This window comes from Taudactylus pleione, unplaced genomic scaffold (assembly GCF_031769625.1).
Source record: "Taudactylus pleione unplaced genomic scaffold, aTauple2 ptg000550l, whole genome shotgun sequence".
In the NCBI taxonomy this organism is placed as follows: Eukaryota; Metazoa; Chordata; class Amphibia; order Anura; family Myobatrachidae; genus Taudactylus; species Taudactylus pleione.
In genome coordinates, this window is record NW_028284952.1 from 1212501 (window position 1) to 1222500 (window position 10000).

Sequence of the window (10000 nt, forward strand, 5' to 3'; positions counted from 1 at the left end):
AAGTAATAGAGGTCTAAAGTTAATGCTTTTGAGCACCTACAGCCAATCCACACTGGACATGCCCAATCTCATCTGATCTTGGAAGCTATGCAGTGTTGGGCCTCGTTAGTACTTGGATGGGAGACCACCTAGGAATCCCAGGTGCTGTAGGTAATTTTATACTGCCATAACAGTCTTTTCTATTACATTTTACATTTAATTTTTTCTACTTATCAATGAATTTACTTGTTAAGAAGTAATAGAGGTCTAAAGTTAATGCTTTTGAGCACCTACAGCCAAACCACACTGGACATGCCCAATCTCGTCTGATCTTGGAAGCTATGCAGTGTTGGGCCTGGTTAGTACTTGGACGGGAGACCACCTGGGAATACCAGGTGTTGTAGGTAATTTTATATAGCCATAACATTCTTTTCTATTACATTTTACATTACATTTTTTCAACTTATCAATGAATTTACTTTAGTTAAGAAGTAAAAGAGGTCTTAAGTTAATGTTTTTGAGCGCCTATAGCCAAACCACACTGGACATGCCCAATCTCGTCTGATCTTCGAAGTTATGCAGTGTTGGGCGTGGTTAGTACTTGAATGGGAGACCACCTGGGAATACCAGGTGCTGTAGGTAAATTTATACTGCTATAACATTCTTTTCTATTAAATTTTACATTTAATTTTTTCAACTTATCAATGAATTTACTTGAGTTAAGAAGTAAAAGAGGACTAAAGTTAATGTTTTTGATCACCTATAGCCAAACCACACTGGACATGCCCAATCTCGTCTGATCTTGGAAGCTATGCAGTGTTGGGCCTGGTTAGTACTTGGATGGGAGACCACCTGGGAATACCAGGTGCTGTAGGTAGTTTTATACTGCCATAACATTCTTTTCTATTACATTTTACATTAAATTTTTTCAACTTATCAATGAATTTCCTTGAGTTAAGAAGTAATAGAGGTCTAAAGTTAATGCCTTTGAGCACCTACAGCCAATCCACACAGGACATGCCCAATCTCGTCTGATCTTGGTAGCTATGCATTGTTGGGCCTGGTCAGTACTTGGATGGGAGACCTCCTGGGAAAACCAGGTGCAGTAGGTAATTTTAGACAGCCAATACATTCTTTTCTATTACATTTTACATTTAATTTTTTCAACTTATCAATGAATTTACTTGATTTAAGAAGTAAAAGAGGTCTAAAGTTAATGTTTTTGAGCACCTACAGCCAAACCACACTAGACATGCCCAATCTCGTCTGATCTTGGAAGCTATGCAGTGTTGGGCCTGGTTAGTACTTGGATGGGAGACCACCTGGGGATACCAGGTGCTGTAGGTAATTTTATACTGCCATAACATTCTTTTCTATTACATTATACATTTAATTTTTTCAACTTATCAATGAATTTACTTGAGTTAAGAAGTAATAGAGGTCTAAAGTTAATGCTTTTGAGCACCTACAGTCAAACCACACTGGACATGCCCAATCTCGTCTGATTCTTGGGAGCTATGCAGTGTTGGGCCTGGTTAGTACTTGGACGGGAGACCACGTGGGAATACCAGGTGCTGTATGTAATTTTATACTGCCATAACATTCTTTTCTATTACATTTTACATTTAATTTTTTCAACTTATCAATGAATTTCCTTGAGTTAAGAAGTAAAAGAGGTCTAAAGTTAATGCTTTTGAGGACCTACAGCCAATCCACACTGGACATGCCCAATCTCATCTGACCTTGGAAGCTATGCAGTGTTGGGCCTGGTTAGTACTTGGACGGGAGACCACCTGGGAATACCAGGTGCTGTAGGTAATTTTATATAGCCATAACATTCTTTTCTATTACATTTTACATTACATTTTTTCAACTTATCAATGAATTTACTTTAGTTAAGAAGTAAAAGAGGTCTTAAGTTAATGTTTTTGAGCGCCTATAGCCAAACCACACTGGACATGCCCAATCTCGTCTGATCTTCGAAGTTATGCAGTGTTGGGCATGGTTATTACTTGAATGGGAGACCACCTGGGAATACCAGGTGCTGTAGGTAATTTTATACTGCTATAACATTCTTTTCTATTAAATTTTACATTTAATTTTTTCAACTTATCAATGAATTTCCTTGAGTTAAGAAGTAAAAAAGGTCTAAAGTTAATGCTTTTGAGGACCTACAGCCAATCCACACTGGACATGCCCAATCTCATCTGACCTTGGTAGCTATGCAGTGTTGGGCCTGGTAGTACTTGGATGGGAGACCACCTGGGAAAACCAGGTGCAGTAGGTAATTTTATACTGCTATAACATTCTTTTCTATTACATTTTACATTTAATTTATTCAACTTATCAATGAATTTCCTTGAGTTAAGAAGTAATAGAGGTCTAAAGTTAATGTTTTTGAGCACCTACAGCCAAACCACACTGGACATGCCCAATCTCGTCTGATCTTGGAAGCTATGCAATGTTGGGCCTGGTTAGTACTTGAATGGGAGACCAACTAGGAATCCCAGGTGCTGTAGGTAATGTTATACTGCCATAACAGTCTTTTCTATTACATTTTACATTTAATTTTTTCAACTTATCAATGAATTTACTTGAGTTAAGAAGTAATAGAGGTCTAAAGTTAATGCTTTTGAGCACCTACAGCCAAACCACACTGGACATGCCCAATCTCGTCTGATCTTGGAAGCTATGCAGTGTTAGGCCTGGTTAGTACTTGGACGGGAGACCACCTGGGAATACCAGGTGCTGTAGGTAATTTTATATAGCCATAACAGTCTTTTCTATTACATTTTACATTACATTTTTTCAACTTATCAATGAATTTACTTTAGTTAAGAAGTAAAAGAGGTCTTAAGTTAATGTTTTTGAGCGCCTATAGCCAAACCACACTGGACATGCCCAATCTCGTCTGATCTTCGAAGTTATGCAGTGTTGGGCGTGGTTAGTACTTGAATGGGAGACCACCTGGGAATACCAGGTGCTGTAGGTAATTTTATACTGCCATAACATTCTTTTCTATTAAATTTTACATTTCATTTTTTCAACTTATCAATGAATTTCCTTGAGTTAAGAAGTAATAGAGGTCTAAATTTAATGGTTTTGAGCACCTACAGCCAAACCACACTGGACATGCCCAATCTCATCTGATCTTGGAAGCTATGCAGTGTTGGGACTGGTTTGTACTTGGTTGGGAGACCACCTGGGAATACCAGGTGCTGTAGGTAATTTTACACAGCCAAAACATTCTTTTCTATTACATTTTACATTTAATTTTTTCAACTTATCAATGAATTTACTTGAGTTAAGAAGTAAAAGAGGACAAAAGTTAATGTTTTTGATCACATATAGCCAAACCACACTGGAGATGCCCAATCTCGTCTGATCTTGGAAGCTATGCAGTGTTGGGCCTGGTTAGTACTTGGATGGGAGACCACCTGGGAATACCAGGTGCAGTAGTTAATTTTATACTGCCATAACATTCTTTTCTATTACATTTTACATTAAATTTTTTCAACTTATCAATGAATTTCCTTGAGTTAAGAAGTAATAGAGGTCTAAAGTTAATGCTTTTGAGCACCTACAGCCAATCCACACTGGACATGCCCAATCTCGTCTGATCTTGGAAGCTATGCAGTGTTGGGCCTGGTTAGTACTTGGATGGGAGACCACCTAGGAATCCCAGGTGCTGTAGGTAATTTTATACTGCCATAACAGTCTTTTCTATTACATTTTACATTTAATTTTTTCTACTTATCAATGAATTTACTTGTTAAGAAGTAATAGAGGTCTAAAGTTAACGCTTTTGAGCACCACCAGCCAAACCACACTGGACATGCCCAATCTCGTCTGATCTTGGAAGCTATGCAGTGTTGGGCCTGGTTAGTACTTGGACGGGAGACCACCTGGGAATACCAGGTGCTGTAGGTAATTTTATATAGCCATAACATTCTTTCTATTACATTTTACATTACATTTTTTCAACTTATCAATGAATTTACTTTAGTTAAGAAGTAAAAGAGGTCTTAAGTTAATGTTTTTGAGCGCCTATAGCCAAACCACACTGGATATGCCCAATCTCGTCTGATCTTCGAAGTTATGCAGTGTTGGGCGTGGTTAGTACTTGAATGGGAGACCACCTGGGAATACCAGGTGCTGTTGGTAATTTTATACTGCTATAACATTCTTTTCTATTAAATTTTACATTTAATTTTTTCAACTTATCAATGAATTTCCTTGAGTTAAGAAGTAATAGAGGTCTAAATTTAATGCTTTTGAGCACCTACAGCCAAACCACACTGGACATGCCCAATCTCATCTGATCTTGGAAGCTATGCAGTTTTGGGACTCTTTTGTACTTGGTTGGGAGACCACCTGGGAATACCAGGTGCTGTAGGTAATTTTACACAGCCAAAACATTCTTTTCTATTACATTTTACATTTAATTTTTTCAACTTATCAATGAATTTACTTGAGTTAAGAAGTAAAAGAGGACTAAAGTTAATGTTTTTGATCACCTATAGCCAAACCTCACTGGACATGCCCAATCTCGTCTGATCTTGGAAGCTATGCAGTGTTGGGCCTGGTTATTACTTGGATGGGAGACCACCTGGGAATACCAGGTGCTGTAGGTAGTTTTATACTGCCATAACATTCTTTTCAATTACATTTTACATTAAATTTTTTCAACTTATCAATGAATTTCCTTGAGTTAAGAAGTAATAGAGGTCTAAAGTTAATGCTTTTGAGCACCTACAGCCAATCCACACATGACATGCCCAATCTCGTCTGATCTTGGTAGCTATGCATTGTTGGGCCTGGTCAGTACTTGGATGGGAGACCTCCTGGGAAAACCAGGTGCAGTAGGTAATTTTATACTGCCATAACAGTCTTTTCTATTACATTTTACATTTAAATTTTCAACTTATCAATGAATTTACTTGAGTTAAGAAGTAATAGAGGTCTAAAGTTAATGTTTTTGAGCACCTACAGCCAAACCACACTGGACATGCCCAATCTTGTCTGATCTTGGAAGCTATGCAGTGTTGGGCCTGGTTAGTACTTGGATGGGAGACCAACTAGGAATCCCCGGTGCTGTAGGTAATTTTATACTGCCATAACAGTCTTTTCTATTACATTTTACATTTAATTTTTTCAACTTATCAATGAATTTACTTGAGTTAAGAAGTAATAGTGGTCTAAAGTTAATGCTTTTGAGCACCTACAGTCAAACCACACTGGACATGCCCAATCTCGTCTGATCTTGGAAGCTATGCAGTGTTAGGCCTGGTTAGTACTTGGACGGGAGACCACCTGGGAATACCAGGTGCTGTAGGTAATTTTATATAGCCATAACATTCTTTTCTATTACATTTTACATTACATTTTTTCAACTTATCAATGAATTTACTTTAGTTAAGAAGTAAAAGAGGTCTTAAGTTAATGTTTTTGAGCGCCTATAGCCAAACCACACTGGACATGCCCAATCTCGTCTGATCTTCGAAGTTATGCAGTGTTGGGCGTGGTTAGTACTTGAATGGGAGACCACCTCGGAATACCAGGTGCTGTAGGTAATTTTATACTGCCATAACATTCTTTTCTATTAAATTTTACATTTCATTTTTTCAACTTATCAATGAATTTCCTTGAGTTAAGAAGTAATAGAGGTCTAAATTTAATGGTTTTGAGCACCTACAGCCAAACCACACTGGACATGCCCAATCTCATCTGATCTTGGAAGCTATGCAGTGTTGGGACTGGTTTGTACTTGGTTGGGAGACCACCTGGGAATACCAGGTGCTGTAGGTAATTTTACACAGCCAAAACATTCTTTTCTATTACATTTTACATTTAATTTTTTCAACTTATCAATGAATTTACTTGAGTTAAGAAGTAAAAGAGGACAAAAGTTAATGTTTTTGATCACATATAGCCAAGCCACACTGGACATGCCCAATCTCGTCTGATCTTGGAAGCTATGCAGTGTTGGGCCTGGTTAGTACTTGGATGGGAGACCACCTGGGAATACCAGGTGCAGTAGTTAATTTTATACTGCCATAACATTCTTTTCTATTACATTTTACATTAAATTTTTTCAACTTATCAATGAATTTCCTTGAGTTAAGAAGTAATAGAGGTCTAAAGTTAATGCTTTTGAGCACCTACAGCCAATCCACACTGGACATGCCCAATCTCGTCTGATCTTGGAAGCTATGCAGTGTTGGGCCTGGTTAGTACTTGGATGGGAGACCACCTAGGAATCCCAGGTGCTGTAGGTAATTTTATACTGCCATAACAGTCTTTTCTATTACATTTTACATTTAATTTTTTCTACTTATCAATGAATTTACTTGTTAAGAAGTAATAGAGGTCTAAAGTTAACGCTTTTGAGCACCAACAGCCAAACCACACTGGACATGCCCAATCTCGTCTGATCTTGGAAGCTATGCAGTGTTGGGCCTGGTTAGTACTTGGACGGGAGACCACCTGGGAATACCAGGTGCTGTAGGTAATTTTATATAGCCATAACATTCTTTCTATTACATTTTACATTACATTTTTTCAACTTATCAATGAATTTACTTTAGTTAAGAAGTAAAAGAGGTCTTAAGTTAATGTTTTTGAGCACCTATAGCCAAACCACACTGGATATGCCCAATCTCGTCTGATCTTCGAAGTTATGCAGTGTTGGGCGTGGTTAGTACTTGAATGGGAGACCACCTGGGAATACCAGGTGCTGTAGGTAATTTTATACTGCTACAACATTCTTTTCTATTAAATTTTACATTTAATTTTTTCAACTTATCAATGAATTTACTTGAGTTAAGAAGTAAAAGAGGACTAAAGTTAATGTTTTTGATCACCTATAGCCAAACCACACTGGACATGCCCAATCTCGTCTGATCTTGGAAGCTATGCAGTGTTGGGCCTGGTTATTACTTGGATGGGAGACCACCTGGGAATACCAGGTGCTGTAGGTAGTTTTATACTGCCATAACATTCTTTTCAATTACATTTTACATTAAATTTTTTCAACTTATCAATGAATTTCCTTGAGTTAAGAAGTAATAGAGGTCTAAAGTTAATGCTTTTGAGCACCTACAGCCAATCCACACATGACATGCCCAATCTCGTCTGATCTTGGTAGCTATGCATTGTTGGGCCTGGTCAGTACTTGGATGGGAGACCTCCTGGGAAAACCAGGTGCAGTAGGTAATTTTATACTGCCATAACAGTCTTTTCTATTACATTTTACATTTAAATTTTCAACTTATCAATGAATTTACTTGAGTTAAGAAGTAATAGAGGTCTAAAGTTAACGCTTTTGAGCACCTACAGCCAAACCACACTGGACATGCCCAATCTCGTCTGATCTTGGAAGCTATGCAGTGTTGGGCCTGGTTTGTACTTGGATGGGAGACCACCTTGAAATACCAGGTGCTGTAGGTAATTTTAGACAGCCAATACATTCTTTTCTTTTACATTTTACATTTAATTTTTTCAACTTATCAATGAATTTACTTGATTTAAGAAGTAAAAGAGGTCTAAAGTTAATGTTTTTGAGCACCTACAGCCAAACCACACTAGACGTGCCCAATCTCGTCTGATCTTGGAAGCTATGCAGTGTTGGGCCTGGTTAGTACTTGGATGGGAGATCACCTGGGGATATCAGTTGCTGTAGGTAATTTTATACTGCAATAACATTCTTTTCTATTACATTATACATTTAATTTTTTCAACTTATCAATGAATTTACTTGAGTTAAGAAGTAATAGAGGTCTAAAGTTAATGCTTTTGAGCACCTACAGTCAAACCACACTGGACATGCCCAATCTCGTCTGATTCTTGGAAGCTATGCAGTGTTGGGCCTGGTTAGTACTTGGACGGGAGACCACGTGGGAATACCAGGTGCTGTATGTAATTTTATACTGCCATAACATTCTTTTCTATTACATTTTACATTTAATTTTTTCAACTTATCAATGAATTTCCTTGAGTTAAGAAGTAAAAGAGGTCTAAAGTTAATTCTTTTGAGGACCTACAGCCAATCCACACTGGACATGCCCAATCTCATCTGACCTTGGAAGCTATGCAGTGTTGGGCCTGGTTAGTACTTGGACGGGAGACCACCTGGGAATACCAGGTGCTGTAGGTAATTTTATATAGCCCTAACATTCTTTTCAATTACATTTTACATTACATTTTTTCAACTTATCAATGAATTTACTTTAGTTAAGAAGTAAAAGAGGTCTTAAGTTAATGTTTTTGAGCGCCTATAGCCAAACCACACTGGACATGCCCAATCTCATCTGATCTTCGAAGTTATGCAGTGTTGGGCGTGGTTAGTACTTGAATGGGAGACCACCTGGGAATACCAGGTGCTGTAGGTAATTTTATACTGCTATAACATTCTTTTCTATTAAAATTTACATTTAATTTTTTCAACTTATCAATGAATTTCCTTGAGTTAAGAAGTAATAGAGGTCTAAATTTAATGCTTTTGAGCACCTACAGCCAAACCACACTGGACATGCCCAATCTCATCTGATCTTGGAAGCTATGCAGTTTTGGGACTGGTTTGTACTTGGTTGGGAGACCACCTGGGAATACCAGGTGCTGTAGGTAATTTTACACAGCCAAAACATTCTTTTCTATTACATTTTACATTAATTTTTTCAACTTATCAATGAATTTACTTGAGTTAAGAAGTAAAAGAGGACTAAAGTTAATGTTTTTGATCACCTATAGCCAAACCACACTGGACATGCCCAATCTCATCTGATCTTGGAAGCTATGCAGTGTTGGGCCTGGTTAGTACTTGGATGGGAGACCACCTGGGAATACCAGGTGCTGTAGGTAGTTTTATACTGCCATAACATTCTTTTCTATTACATTTTACATTAAATTTTTTCAACTTATCAATGAATTTCCTTGAGTTAAGAAGTAATAGAGGTCTAAAGTTAATGCTTTTGAGCACCTACAGCCAATCCACACAGGACATGCCCAATCTCGTCTGATCTTGGTAGCTATGCATTGTTGGGCCTGGTCAGTACTTGGATGGGAGACCTCCTGGGAAAACTAGGTGCAGTAGGTAATTTTATACTGCCATAACAGTCTTTTCTATTACATTTTACATTTAAATTTTCAACTTATCAATGAATTTACTTGAGTTAAGAAGTAATAGAGGTCTAAAGTTAATGCTTTTGAGCACCTACAGCCAAACCACACTGGACATGCCCAATCTCGTCTGATCTTGGTAGCTATGCATTGTTGGGCCTGGTCAGTACTTGGATGGGAGACCTCCTGGGAAAACCAGGTGCAGTAGGTAATTTTATACTGCCATAACAGTCTTTTCTATTACATTTTACATTTAAATTTTCAACTTATCAATGAATTTACTTGATTTAAGAAGTAAAAGAGGTCTAAAGTTAATGTTTTTGAGCACCTACAGCCAAACCACACTAGACATGCCCAATCTCGTCTGATCTTGGAAGCTATGCAGTGTTGGGCCTGGTTAGTACTTGGATGGGAGACCACCTGGGGATACCAGGTGCTGTAGGTAATTTTATACTGCCATAACATTCTTTTCTATTACATTATACATTTAATTTTTTCAACTTATCAATGAATTTACTTGAGTTAAGAAGTAATAGAGGTCTAAAGTTAATGCTTTTGAGCACCTACAGTCAAACCACACTGGACATTCCCAATCTCGTCTGATTCTTGGAAGCTATGCAGTGTTGGGCCTGGTTAGTACTTGGATGGGAGACCTCGTGGGAATACCAGGTGCTGTATGTAATTTTATACTGCCATAACATTCTTTTCTATTACATTTTACATTTAATTTTTTCAACTTATCAATGAATTTCCTTGAGTTAAGAAGTAAAAAAGGTCTAAAGTTAATGCTTTGGAGCACCTACAGCCAATCCACACTGGACATAACCAATCTCATCTGATCTTGGTAGCTATGCAGTGTTGAGCCTGGTCAGAACTTGGATGGGAGACCACCTGGGAAAACCAG

General features: G+C 37.8%; 2 non-coding genes and 41 pseudogenes across 2 annotated transcripts; all 43 read left to right on the forward strand.

Moving 5' to 3' along the window:
• Positions 1-34: 34 nt before the first annotated feature.
• Positions 35-153, forward strand: LOC148487547 (5S ribosomal RNA; annotated as a pseudogene).
• A 114-nt stretch (positions 154-267) lies between these two features.
• Positions 268-386, forward strand: LOC148487548 (5S ribosomal RNA; annotated as a pseudogene).
• A 116-nt stretch (positions 387-502) lies between these two features.
• On the forward strand, positions 503-621 carry LOC148487549 (5S ribosomal RNA; annotated as a pseudogene).
• Positions 622-737: 116 nt separating this feature from the next.
• On the forward strand, positions 738-856 carry LOC148487550 (5S ribosomal RNA). The gene has a single exon (XR_015870811.1). It is a non-coding gene; the product is annotated as a 5S ribosomal RNA (ribosomal RNA).
• Positions 857-972: 116 nt separating this feature from the next.
• On the forward strand, positions 973-1091 carry LOC148487551 (5S ribosomal RNA; annotated as a pseudogene).
• Positions 1092-1207: 116 nt separating this feature from the next.
• LOC148487552 (5S ribosomal RNA) lies at positions 1208-1326 on the forward strand (annotated as a pseudogene).
• A 116-nt stretch (positions 1327-1442) lies between these two features.
• Positions 1443-1562, forward strand: LOC148487553 (5S ribosomal RNA; annotated as a pseudogene).
• Positions 1563-1678: 116 nt separating this feature from the next.
• On the forward strand, positions 1679-1797 carry LOC148487554 (5S ribosomal RNA; annotated as a pseudogene).
• Positions 1798-1913: 116 nt separating this feature from the next.
• Positions 1914-2032, forward strand: LOC148487555 (5S ribosomal RNA; annotated as a pseudogene).
• Positions 2033-2148: 116 nt separating this feature from the next.
• On the forward strand, positions 2149-2266 carry LOC148487556 (5S ribosomal RNA; annotated as a pseudogene).
• A 116-nt stretch (positions 2267-2382) lies between these two features.
• Positions 2383-2501, forward strand: LOC148487557 (5S ribosomal RNA; annotated as a pseudogene).
• Positions 2502-2617: 116 nt separating this feature from the next.
• On the forward strand, positions 2618-2736 carry LOC148487558 (5S ribosomal RNA; annotated as a pseudogene).
• Positions 2737-2852: 116 nt separating this feature from the next.
• On the forward strand, positions 2853-2971 carry LOC148487559 (5S ribosomal RNA; annotated as a pseudogene).
• A 116-nt stretch (positions 2972-3087) lies between these two features.
• LOC148487560 (5S ribosomal RNA) lies at positions 3088-3206 on the forward strand (annotated as a pseudogene).
• A 116-nt stretch (positions 3207-3322) lies between these two features.
• Positions 3323-3441, forward strand: LOC148487561 (5S ribosomal RNA; annotated as a pseudogene).
• Positions 3442-3557: 116 nt separating this feature from the next.
• LOC148487562 (5S ribosomal RNA) lies at positions 3558-3676 on the forward strand (annotated as a pseudogene).
• A 114-nt stretch (positions 3677-3790) lies between these two features.
• Positions 3791-3909, forward strand: LOC148487563 (5S ribosomal RNA; annotated as a pseudogene).
• A 115-nt stretch (positions 3910-4024) lies between these two features.
• On the forward strand, positions 4025-4143 carry LOC148487564 (5S ribosomal RNA; annotated as a pseudogene).
• A 116-nt stretch (positions 4144-4259) lies between these two features.
• LOC148487565 (5S ribosomal RNA) lies at positions 4260-4378 on the forward strand (annotated as a pseudogene).
• A 116-nt stretch (positions 4379-4494) lies between these two features.
• LOC148487566 (5S ribosomal RNA) lies at positions 4495-4613 on the forward strand (annotated as a pseudogene).
• Positions 4614-4729: 116 nt separating this feature from the next.
• On the forward strand, positions 4730-4848 carry LOC148487567 (5S ribosomal RNA; annotated as a pseudogene).
• A 115-nt stretch (positions 4849-4963) lies between these two features.
• Positions 4964-5082, forward strand: LOC148487568 (5S ribosomal RNA; annotated as a pseudogene).
• Positions 5083-5198: 116 nt separating this feature from the next.
• On the forward strand, positions 5199-5317 carry LOC148487569 (5S ribosomal RNA; annotated as a pseudogene).
• Positions 5318-5433: 116 nt separating this feature from the next.
• On the forward strand, positions 5434-5552 carry LOC148487570 (5S ribosomal RNA; annotated as a pseudogene).
• Positions 5553-5668: 116 nt separating this feature from the next.
• On the forward strand, positions 5669-5787 carry LOC148487571 (5S ribosomal RNA; annotated as a pseudogene).
• Positions 5788-5903: 116 nt separating this feature from the next.
• LOC148487572 (5S ribosomal RNA) lies at positions 5904-6022 on the forward strand (annotated as a pseudogene).
• Positions 6023-6138: 116 nt separating this feature from the next.
• LOC148487573 (5S ribosomal RNA) lies at positions 6139-6257 on the forward strand (annotated as a pseudogene).
• Positions 6258-6371: 114 nt separating this feature from the next.
• On the forward strand, positions 6372-6490 carry LOC148487574 (5S ribosomal RNA; annotated as a pseudogene).
• Positions 6491-6605: 115 nt separating this feature from the next.
• LOC148487575 (5S ribosomal RNA) lies at positions 6606-6724 on the forward strand (annotated as a pseudogene).
• Positions 6725-6840: 116 nt separating this feature from the next.
• LOC148487576 (5S ribosomal RNA) lies at positions 6841-6959 on the forward strand (annotated as a pseudogene).
• A 116-nt stretch (positions 6960-7075) lies between these two features.
• Positions 7076-7194, forward strand: LOC148487577 (5S ribosomal RNA; annotated as a pseudogene).
• A 115-nt stretch (positions 7195-7309) lies between these two features.
• Positions 7310-7428, forward strand: LOC148487578 (5S ribosomal RNA; annotated as a pseudogene).
• Positions 7429-7544: 116 nt separating this feature from the next.
• On the forward strand, positions 7545-7663 carry LOC148487579 (5S ribosomal RNA; annotated as a pseudogene).
• Positions 7664-7779: 116 nt separating this feature from the next.
• On the forward strand, positions 7780-7899 carry LOC148487580 (5S ribosomal RNA; annotated as a pseudogene).
• Positions 7900-8015: 116 nt separating this feature from the next.
• On the forward strand, positions 8016-8134 carry LOC148487581 (5S ribosomal RNA; annotated as a pseudogene).
• Positions 8135-8250: 116 nt separating this feature from the next.
• Positions 8251-8369, forward strand: LOC148487582 (5S ribosomal RNA; annotated as a pseudogene).
• Positions 8370-8485: 116 nt separating this feature from the next.
• Positions 8486-8604, forward strand: LOC148487583 (5S ribosomal RNA; annotated as a pseudogene).
• Positions 8605-8719: 115 nt separating this feature from the next.
• LOC148487584 (5S ribosomal RNA) lies at positions 8720-8838 on the forward strand. The gene has a single exon (XR_015870417.1). It is a non-coding gene; the product is annotated as a 5S ribosomal RNA (ribosomal RNA).
• A 116-nt stretch (positions 8839-8954) lies between these two features.
• Positions 8955-9073, forward strand: LOC148487585 (5S ribosomal RNA; annotated as a pseudogene).
• Positions 9074-9188: 115 nt separating this feature from the next.
• On the forward strand, positions 9189-9307 carry LOC148487586 (5S ribosomal RNA; annotated as a pseudogene).
• A 115-nt stretch (positions 9308-9422) lies between these two features.
• Positions 9423-9541, forward strand: LOC148487587 (5S ribosomal RNA; annotated as a pseudogene).
• A 116-nt stretch (positions 9542-9657) lies between these two features.
• On the forward strand, positions 9658-9777 carry LOC148487588 (5S ribosomal RNA; annotated as a pseudogene).
• Positions 9778-9893: 116 nt separating this feature from the next.
• Positions 9894-10000, forward strand: part of LOC148487589 (5S ribosomal RNA) — a 119-nt pseudogene continuing 12 nt past the window's right edge.